Raw genomic sequence first — 11,514 nt, 5'->3', positions numbered from 1 at the left:
TTTCTTTTACCATATCCTTGTTATTGAACATGTGACGCCGAAGTAAGAAACGGTGCTGTATAATTTTGTGCCATCCTTCTTTTATGATATCTATTTCCGATTCATGAAACGCAATACGGCAATTGCAATAATTTAACCTAAACATTCTAACAATCATATTTCCCTTTCTCTCTTTTTTTCTTTCTCTTTTTTTTTATTTATTTGTTCATTTTTTTATATTTACATCTTTATTTATTTACATCTTAAAAATGAAATTAGAGTGATTTCCTCGTAATATTCTGTCGTTCATTTATAATGAGTTACGAGTTATTCGCAGTGTGTTTTTAATGCTTAGAGGGGAATGGGAGGTTATCATTATTCTGCAATAAAAAAAAAAGCTTTTATGAGATATCGAATGCGCAGTTGAGGAATGACATAGATTTATGATCACGGGTACTTCAGCAGTATTAAAGATGAGAGCGGAACAAGATCGTTGACGAACTGTTCTAGGGATACACGATGGAAAGAGTGTCTAACGATCAATACCAATTTTTCTCTAGCTTTTATAATTTCGCATATAATATTTAGATAGATGCAAAATTTATATGACAATGAATCACATATTTGAAATAATTTTGTAAATATTCTTATATTTTTGAATCTTATTAATGGTATATTTTTATATATATAAATAAAAGAGCAAAAAAGTCACACTGGATGTCGTTAGCGAAATATTATCATATATTTAAAAATTCCTCAAGTTGACATAAATAAACATAAACGGTTCGGCCAAGATTTGACCATCTTCAATATGTAAAATAATTAAATAAGTAAAATAATAAAGTCAACAAAATTAGTTACATAAATATAATAAATGCAGAACGTAAAATAACTGATTTTCCAACAAGAGTTGAGCCAATGTCGATCAATTAATTCATCAAGTTAATCCTCATGTATTGGTCTAATTAAGATTGCCGTATATCACAAAATTATTAAGTTTTGATACGAAATACCATGAATAAAATTAGATTAAATAAAATTAAATAGCATACCTATGATATCAGACAAAGATGTGCGAAAATAATGAAGTCACAACAATTTTGTGATAAAATAAGTTATATATTATAATTAAACGCAAATTGTAAAATAACAGATTTTTAGCTCATTGTCGATCCTTTATTACATCAAGCTAATCCTCATATTTTTGGTCTAATTATGATTGTCATATGTCACAAATTACCAAGTTCTAACAGGAAATATGATGAATAAGATTAGATTAAAAAATTCAATTAAATAAAATAGAATGGTAGTGCGAACATATCTATGATATCGAGCAAAGTTGTGCGAATTCAATGACGAAGAGAGAAAATATTTTTGTGTAAAAACTTTAATGTCTGTCTGTGTCATAAGTTGTAGTTGTATTTATACTTATGAAGAAGACGGAGAAAAAAGAGTAAAAGAGACGAATTGTCTAAGCGGGGATGGTGGCACAAAATCGGTAAGTAACCGTGTCGCTTTGTTTGTTAATATCGAACGTTTGTTTTTTGATGTGAATCATTTCAGAGATCGATTTTTTAAAAAAGTACGGTTCAGAATCAAGAATCACAATGTTGTCCCAATTCATAATATGATTATTGTCTAATTGGTGCCGTGACACCACTGAACTTGATTCTGTAAGCTTTTTTATATCAGCTTTATGTTCTTTTAAGCGGATCTTAAGTTTTCTTTGTGTTTGACTTACATTTGAGGCCTTGTAATTAAAGTAATTTATTTTATATACTAATTTCGAATTCTTTTCTTTCTTGTTCAGTGCGTCTTTATCAGTTTTAATAAATCTATTTAAATAATTGTTCGGTTGGTAAGCAATTTTAAAGTCAAATTTGTTAGAAACGTTATTTTAAATTTTTCCGAAACACCACTAAAATAAGGAATTGTGAAAAATTTTTTTATATCGTCAAAAGAATTGTTTTTTTGTCGTCATTATTTTTATCCGCTGAAAATCTATGAGACAGCGTTTTGCTCCGATTGTTCATTGTGGCAAAAATCAAGTCAATAGGATATCGATTATTTAGAAATATTTGTATGTTTTTTTTTTAAATTTAGGATGAAATAAGAAAATTATCCGGTCAAACTGTCCTTTGATTACATCTTTCTTGTGCTCGATAGAATGATTCGAATTAAAATTAAGATATCTTCCAAAATCTTGATAGATTTTTTGAAGATATCAAAAATTATTTTTCTCTCCTTTATCATTAATCTCACATCCAGGAAACTAATACCATTTTTATCATAATATTCTACAGTGAACTTGATCTTTTCGTGGTAAGCATTTACAAAGTATTGAATCAATTTTATCTTGATGCTGTAGTACATTGTCATCCACGTAATGATAACAAAACGATATGAAATCAGGAATTGTAGCAAAAATATCATTTTCTAAATCCTGTAAAACTATGTTCGCTAATATAGATGATAACAGTGATCCCATGGGCATACCGAAAATTTGCTTAAATATTTTATTATCAAACACAAAGAAGGTTGAATTTAATATAATTTTAATCGCTTTTATGAGTTCAATTTTAGATATTTCGGTGTTGTTGCTAAAGCTCCATTTTTGTTCTTGCTTTTAATAGCCTGAAGGGATATTAGTGTACATGGAAACGACATCAAAAGAAATACAGGGTGGGCCATCTATTGGTACGTTTTTAAAAATGCGATCAAATGAGCATACATTGATATTTTTTATTAATTTTTTTTTTGTTGTGAAGCTAAAAGTATCCGCGTCAAGAATGAAAAACGATTTCGTTCATGTGGCTCCCTCTACTGGCCTTACAGTATGCCATTCGGTCACCCCAATTATTAATGACATTTTGGACTACCTCGGCGCCAATTTCATTCAAAACAGTCGTAATATAATGTCATCCACTAACATCCCATTCTCACGAACTTTCCTCACCAATTTGCGTATAGCTCCTTCGGTGGGTGCTCTATCACGACCCATATTTCTTTTCAAAATTCGTACAGTTTCGGCGACACAGCACTGACTTTGAAAATAAGTTTTTAAAATTTCAAAACGCTCTTCAAGAGAAAACATGTTGTTTCGTGCCGCGGACGGTATGACTAATAAACTGTCAAAATTTCGGGTCTGTAGCTCGTTCGGTGTTGCCATACGACGAAATTCAAAAACGTACCAATAGATGGCCCACCCTGTAATTTTATAATTAGGTTCAAGTATTAAACTATTTAATTTTTTCACCGAATCATAATTATTTTTAATATAACTAAAGTTTTTCTTGTTACTTTTCTCTATTATGTTTTTTAAAAAGGTTGCCAGAGGATAAAATGGATTATTTATGCAACTTACAATTAGCCTTAAAAGATTACCATCCTTGTGAACTTTTGGCAGTCCGTAGAATCTTGGTGAATCACCGTCAGATACATACAATTTTTTATACGTAGCCTGATCTATGTATTTCCTATTTTCCCACTTTTTTAATAGTGTGCGAATTTATGTTGTAATTGTATTTATAGGATTCTTATTATAAATTGTGTATGTATTGTGTTATCGTCAGACAAAATTTCGTGCATTCTGATCTTATATTCGTTTAAATCTCAAGTATTTCCTTTATCTGCACATGTAATTAAGATTTCAGTATATTCTAAAATGAAACGTTTTGTGATATCTATACTTTCTTTTAATGGAATCTCTTCTTTTAATGTTATTATTATTATTGTTTTTAATGTGATGTTTGTGATTTAATGTCTTCAAAATTGTAATTGACTCGTTTCGAATTAATGTACGTGATTTTTCATCTAGTTCCAAAATATTGTTTTCAATATGTTTAATGAATTCAATCGTCATTTTTTCTTTATTACAATGTTCTGTCTCCTCGTCATTAAATTTCGCACAACTTTATTCGATATCATAGGTACGTTTGAACTATTAGGTGTTGGAATTAATTCGTAGCGTTTTACAAGTGATGGGAAGTACTTTCATTAATGTATTTTTTAATGCTCATGTGAAATAAATAACATTCTTTCATTAAAAACGCTACGAATTAATTCCAACACCTAATACTATTCTATTTTATTTAATTGAATTTTTTAATCTAATCTTATTCATCATGTTTCCTGTTAGAATTTGATAATTTTGTAACATATGGCAACCGTAATTAGACCAAAGATACAAGGATTAGCTTGTAATAAAGGATGTAATAAAGGATCGACATTGGGCTAAAAATCTGTTATTTTACGATTTGCGTTTAATTATATAACTTATTTTATCATATTGAATCAAAATTATTGTGACTTTATTATTTTCGCACATCTTTGTTTGATATCATAGGTATTTAATTTTATTTAATCTAATCTTATTCAAAACTTTGTTAATTTTGTGATACACGGCGATCTTAATTAGACCAAATACATGAGAATTAACTTGACGAATTAATTGATCGACATTGGTTCAACTCTTGTTCGAAAATCGGTTATTTTACGTTCTGCGTTTATTTATATAACTAATTTTGTTGACTTTATTATTTTACTTATTTAATTATTTTACATATTCTGAAGATGGCTACATCTTGGCTGAAATGTTTATGTTTATTTATGCCAACTTGAGGAATTTTTAAATATATGACTGTCACTAACGATATCCAGCGTGGCTTTTTTGCTCTTTATATATTGTATATTTAAGCCATGTTTACAAATTTAATAACTTGTTGGGAAGCATGACAGTGAAGATCTAATAAACGAGTTTCTGCGCTTTGTGATCGCTCGAGATAACGAACAAACCTATACACTGTAATCTTCTGTGCACGAATTCCGCATTGCAGTGGACGTATTGTTATATTTAGTCGGCGTAAAATCGACGAATATCATTAATTGCCACGACCTTTCTCAATTGTTCTATTTTTCAGTAACTTGATTAGATATATTCCACTTCATGAAAATAGCTAGACACACTTCGGAAAGCTGATTCTGGTTATTATTAGATTGATAGAACATTCAACCAAATTTGATTAGGAAACGAACAAAGGTCGCTTTCTTAAAACGAAATTAATAATAAGTGGTGAAAAATTAGACAGAAATTCCTTTGATTATATAGCAAAAACGGATCATCTTTGTGCAATTCTTTTCTTTCGAAATAAAATGTCATTACTTCAATTTTAGTCCTTAAATAGTTTGTAACACAATTGTCAAATGAAGCTGAAAATAAAATTATATAGTTTTGAGAGGTAATTTTTCTCAATTAAAGTTTAATACACTATTGAATTTGCTTCAATCTTTTCATGTAGAATTCTTTAATGTTTTAAAAATGACAATTCAATAACTTTATCTAGAGAAAAATGTCTTATATCGATCCAATGAATTACATCAAATGAATAGAATTCGAAAAATTTAAAATTTGAGTAACACTTTAAGTCATCATGAATGTTTAATGTCGTCGATTTACGTGTTTCAATATGTTCAGCTACTTCTTTGCACGACATTCTACAGGCAAAACTTAAAAGAAAAAAAAACATGATCTGATTGAAAATTCGATAAACTCTTCTATTATCTCACAAGAAATATTTATGCAAATCTCTAATTGGAACGTAGTATGAAATTTTATCGACTTCCCTGGAAGAACAGAAATACTTTATTTGCTATTGAAAAATATTTTGCTATTTGCTATTGTAAAAACTATTACAATATGAGAAAAATATAATTTGTTGATGTTTGTTGGTGCGGAACACTTAAGCCGCCACTTAAGTGTCATTGTCTATCACTATGAATGCACGATATGTTTATCGCTATAAATACAATAATTAGAGGCGAAGAAGTTGCCCCGATCAATGTATTGAGTTACTACAGCTCTGCCAGTGGGAAACATGCGATTTGATTTTTAAATTCTTATATCTAGCGAATGCACAATTTCAATCACAATTTCCAACCTCTTCGTTTTTCGTGTCTATATCACTTCATCGACACGTAGAAACAAATGTGCCGAAAATAACTACTCTACTTTTAAGTCTAACTTTATAGAAACTTAGTGAAACTTCGATTTCACTTCATCTTACTTTATCAAATTATCTTACTTTACTTATTTAAGTGATACTGTGATCCTAACAGAAATACAAAGTTAAGAAGAAAAAAATTTTCTGGATGCCATTTGGCATCAATTTGATTTTTTGTGAGATAGTTACACAATAGCGAAAGTGTATAAAACTCTTTTTAAACGTTGATAAAATCTACATGTATATATGTATGTATGTACATACTTCAAAATTTCTAAGGAATCAAAAAGATTAAAATGCAGAATTTGAAGATATGCATGCTGGAGCATGGTACTGAAAAGGAATTCAATGGTACTGAAAGGGAAGTAGTAAAAAGATGCAGACAGGTTGTCGATAGCAGACAAATTCGTCTGGCGCCCCGTCTGGTGGCCAAAGAAATAAAGTATAAAATTAGCTTTTTCATCATCTTTACGCGCTTCATTTTACGTATTTCACGATGATGAAAAGTGCTTGTCTATCTCGCAACGGGGTGCACTATGAGAAGATACATACCGGTATGAAGAAGAGGAGAGGAGAAGGAAGAAAGAACAAGCAGCGGAAAACATACAGCGAGAGAACTGTCGTGACACCGTCGTCACGCCAAGGCTTGGTGACCCGCAAACAGCGGGACACTCCATTCCACAAAGGCCGTCCGTCAAGCATCAATAATGTAGAAGGGTCGTAGCGTGGCCTTGCAATGAGGTATCGACTCGCTCGCAAATATCGATTCCGCGTGACCCGACAGTTCAAGATGCTGCCGCGTACGCTATACAAAGTCATTTTCATCGTCGCACACGCATATAAGCGCTATGTCGCTGTCATTCTACCAAATGAGCCGTAATCCGTTTCCATAATTGCAAATTTTGTCATAATTGTACGAGGAAGATGCTACTGTTAATTTTATCATAAATTCCACAGCACGAACAATTTTTATACTATTCGATTCTAAACTGAAAAAATTTTTACGCTCTTGTTCGCGCGATATGTTTTTTTTTTTTTATCAAGTATAAAGAAATCGAATTATGAATCGCTGTTATCTAAAAAATTTTAATATAAAAGTTTTGTCACAAAAATGTTACGTTGATACAAGGATTTAAAAATATCTTTTAAATATAAATATTATGCACTTTTGATCAAAATATTTAACAGCTTTATTAAAGAAATTTCATTGTCTTTTATGGAAGCAAAAACGATTGTACGTAATTCTTTTTTATTAAATTAGTATCTATTCAATTGTATAATTCGTATTAAAGCGGAAACTTTAGAAAATTTGCTTTGAACTTTATTTTTTTATAACAAGAAATAAAGTTTATAAGGAATAAAAAAAATTTTAATGGAGAATTCAAAGATGTGCATGTTGAAGCAATTTGCATAAGTTTCTTTACTTAAAAAAGAACGGAATTTGTATATAGAAAAACTAATTTTGAACTTTAAACTTCATGCACTGATTTCCTCTAGTTTCCTTTGGGGTGTACAGTCATGGACTTTAAATGCGAATACAACTTCCGTTTTGAGAATGAAAGATAGCCCGATATATCAAATTAAAATAATATTGGAAATATATACCTAATGAAAATATCGTTATATGATCGTGATTTTGCTTTTTGTCGGTCATCGTTAGATTTGTTATGGAGATTTGAACATGTTAGAATGTGTGTATATATATATATATATATATATATATATATATATATATATATATATAGTTGAGACTGTATTGTACGAAAAATATGAAATCTGTTAATGTCGCCTGATTGATTTAACTTATATTGCAATTGAAGCGTACATATTGTTATTTTTAAACAGACTTTTAATCGATTTTTGTGAGTTTCATGTTTTGAGACTTTATTTATTTAAAGCAGATCTATCCAATTTGAGCTCCGAAGCCAAAACGCTAACTCAACGTAAAAAAGTTCAATGTAAGATTCGTTGCTGAGATGCGTATTAATACCTTATAGTCTCCGAAATCTTATTCATATTGAACTTTTTTGCGTCGATGGGTTTGCGTTTTGGTTCCGGAATTCAAATTGGACAGGCCTCATTTAAAGTATTTCAAAACCACTGAATATGTATCTTTTTATAATTATAAATAAACATAAAGAATAATGCGAAACTATATATATATATATATATAAAATCTTAATATATAAAAAGAGATTATATTATCAAGTCAAGAACGATAAAAATAAAATTCATTTATTATATCATTCGTTGAAGCATCTATGATCGAAAAAACAGGCTGACGTGCAATTTCATTTTTGATAACATCCTCATAAGTTTAAAAATAATTTTTTATTGTTTTGCACTACATGGAATGAGTTGATACTAAATTTAGTTTGATGTGGGGCGTTATTTGGATTGCAGTTTTATGAAATATGTGTATACAATATATACATATGTATATATATATATATATATATATATATATATATATTTCTGATAAATATATATATATCAGAAAAATGGATAATCAAGATAAATAAAAAAGTCATATGTATACAATACATAATTATGTGAAATACAAGGAATATTATATGTTTTATAATTTTTTAACTCTTTTGTTTTTGTGAGAAATTTTTTATTTATTTTAGATCCTTCGATCCTTCTTTAACAATACGTTATAACAGCTATCTATACACTGCTAATTGTTAAGTTACGTGCGAAATTGAAATAAAAGTGTTTTTAAGAAAATAAGTATGCAGATAGAAAAATTACACAGTATCTTCACGTTTTATATTAAAAATTAAGAAATTATCTCTGCTAACAAAAAGTTGGTAACAAATTGGTTAAAGAATCATTAAAAGTAGGACCACAGGTTATGAAACGTTGTGCATGGACACGTCGTCGTATCGCTCGCATTTATGTATGTCATCATATAGAAAACATCCCTTCAAATAAAAAACGCATTCTCCAATCTAGCAATAAAAATCAGACAATAAAAGATCGTCGATGTCGAATCTCAGGAATAAAGAGTAAGCTTGCCAGAGAGATGGTGAATCAAAATTGCCAAAGTACTGAAGCGTGAGAACAGAACATGTTCTACTTCCGTTTTCCCTCGTTCGTCAGCGTTTCACTCTTTTCCATTTCTTTTTTTTTTCTCTCTTTGTTCTCTCTTTTTTCTCTCCCTGTCTTTGCCTCTCTTTTCTTATTCTTCATTCATTTTTTCAATTTCCCTCTTTCTAATATTTTTTTCTCTTTCTCCCTCTCTCTTTAGTCGCTAGCTCTATTCTGTAGCGGGTGTCTATCGATCGTGTCGGCTCTATAAATAGACGCGCGGCACGTCGACGGTATTTAGCATCTCGCAACGAACTACTTGCGGCTGCGTGTAGCCTGCTTGTGACAAGTGGGTGACATGATGTCGGATTTCTCGGCGAGGAAAAGGTGACGGAGCCGCGTGGGACGTCGTCTGAGCACAATACCCTCTTTCGCAGCGCTTATCATCTTTCGTCCACGATCCCTTCTTGAAAATGTATTTCTTCATGATTGACGAATGGCGAACGACGACAATATTATTTCAATGCAAAAAATTATCCTATAATAGGAACGTCAAACTGAGATCCGATGACTTTTCCTACAATATTTATAACGATAAAAATAGTAACGACGATATTAATGATGACAAACAGTTATAAAAATGAGAAAAATACACAACAAAATGCGAAAAAAAAAATTGTATCTATATTCTATAATATTAAATTGTTGCCTTTGGTATATGATTGTTATATCGAAAAGCTTTTCGGAGTCGTCAATAAAAACTCGGTTCGCAATTTAAATGACTCGTTGAGTTTGTGGAAAAAGCGATTCAATTAATTTTAGGCTGACGAGTTTTCGCTTGTAATGAATTATGGATTATGTTTCCAAGAAGACACCAATATTCATAGACAAAGAGCGATTTCGCGCGCTGTGTAATTCAGCTATCGTACCAGCTTTTTTCTCGATATTTGTTTTTTTCTGTATTCTTTTCTATATTCTCTCTATATTTTTTCTCTATATTCGTTTTATTCGCATTTACTTCTCTACCGTCACCCGTAATCTTGTCTGTAATCTTCTTCGTTTTTGAGAGGCCGACCGCTATGCATCTCCGCTTTCATCTACTCACCGCATTACGGATTTTTGGATTACCGATTTATTACTCGGGATCTCGTTACCCAGGAGATCAATTAGGTTGCCTCTATATCATGATCGTATCACCCTCCACTAGACTGCACTATTCATTACTGTGATTTCTCAGTTTTTCGAAAAACTGATTTCCATCGATTTAATTAAAATTAAAGTATCGCGTAAAATGCGATCGTTGTTGCGATATAGTTAAGCTTGCCGAAACTAATAATAAGAGATTCTAGAAAATAAAATTTTTTTAGAGCTAAAATTCTATTCTCGTTCGATTCATTTCTCGATTTTTTGCTTTTTCGTGTTTTGACATTTTCCACACCGACTTACTTATCTGTTCGAAAAGATAAAGCGACGGGGGTTCAACGGATTTACAAGAGATCGCGACCAGACGTGGGTGTCGTCAGGGTGGAAAAGCGTGACAGAAGTGTACAGAAGTCGAGGCAACTTTGTAGAAATGCATACGACTAAGCGAACTTGTCGCGATTAAGGCCGGAACTCTTTTTCGAGGGCATGAGACTGGAAACTTTGCCTCGATAAGGTTCGCCTGCGTTCTCTGAGTAGGACATATTTGATAATGTCAGGCTCAGTTTGCTCGAAATATTGTGACATTAATGACGACAGTGCAAGTTTCGCATAAGGAAGTTAGTTTAGAGTTAGTTTATTTCCGTTAAGTTGCTACTCATAATCGTTAATAGCGATAAATTCTAAAATTAAACGATGAGAAACATAATTGACTATAAATGTTGAAACGATTACTGAAAATTCTTTTAAATGAAATAAGAATATTCTGCTTCCACAATATATCATGAACAATTTCTTGTACATAGATAGGAAGATGGATATATCCTTTTTTTCTCTTCTTCTTTTCTAGTTAAATAAAAGTAATATTAATTTTATTCAAACTCTCTCTCTCTCTCTCTCTCTCTCTCTCTCTCTCTCTCTCTCTCTCTCTCTCTCTCTCTCTCTCTCTCTCTAATTAATTTGAGAAATTCAGACTTGAAAATGTATTATATATTGACATTTTCTAAATTTTATAATTATAATAAAAATTATTTAGAATTTTTTTATGTGTTATTAAATATAATTAAGATTTTTAAGACGTGTACATTTATAATTTGTACATTTTTCCGAAGAATCTAAAGCTGTGTAAAATGAATTATGAAATAATTCTGAAATTACGCATATCATATCTATTATATTTGCATGCAATAATTTTAATTAAGTGTAAAATATTTTTGTTTCTTTCATAAAAAATTACGCGGTATTAAAATACTTTTTCTAGAATGTAAAAAATTGTTCTACATTTTATCCTTTGATATAACATGATCTTCAATTGAGAGCTTACATCTGGCACGTTCGCATATAGGTTTATTCCTGCACCCTC

The sequence above is a fragment of the Acromyrmex echinatior genome, chromosome 1 (assembly GCF_024713525.1).
Source record: "Acromyrmex echinatior isolate Ae372 chromosome 1, ASM2471352v2, whole genome shotgun sequence".
NCBI classification, from domain to species: domain Eukaryota; kingdom Metazoa; phylum Arthropoda; class Insecta; order Hymenoptera; family Formicidae; genus Acromyrmex; species Acromyrmex echinatior.
This window is presented reverse-complemented; position numbering follows the sequence as displayed.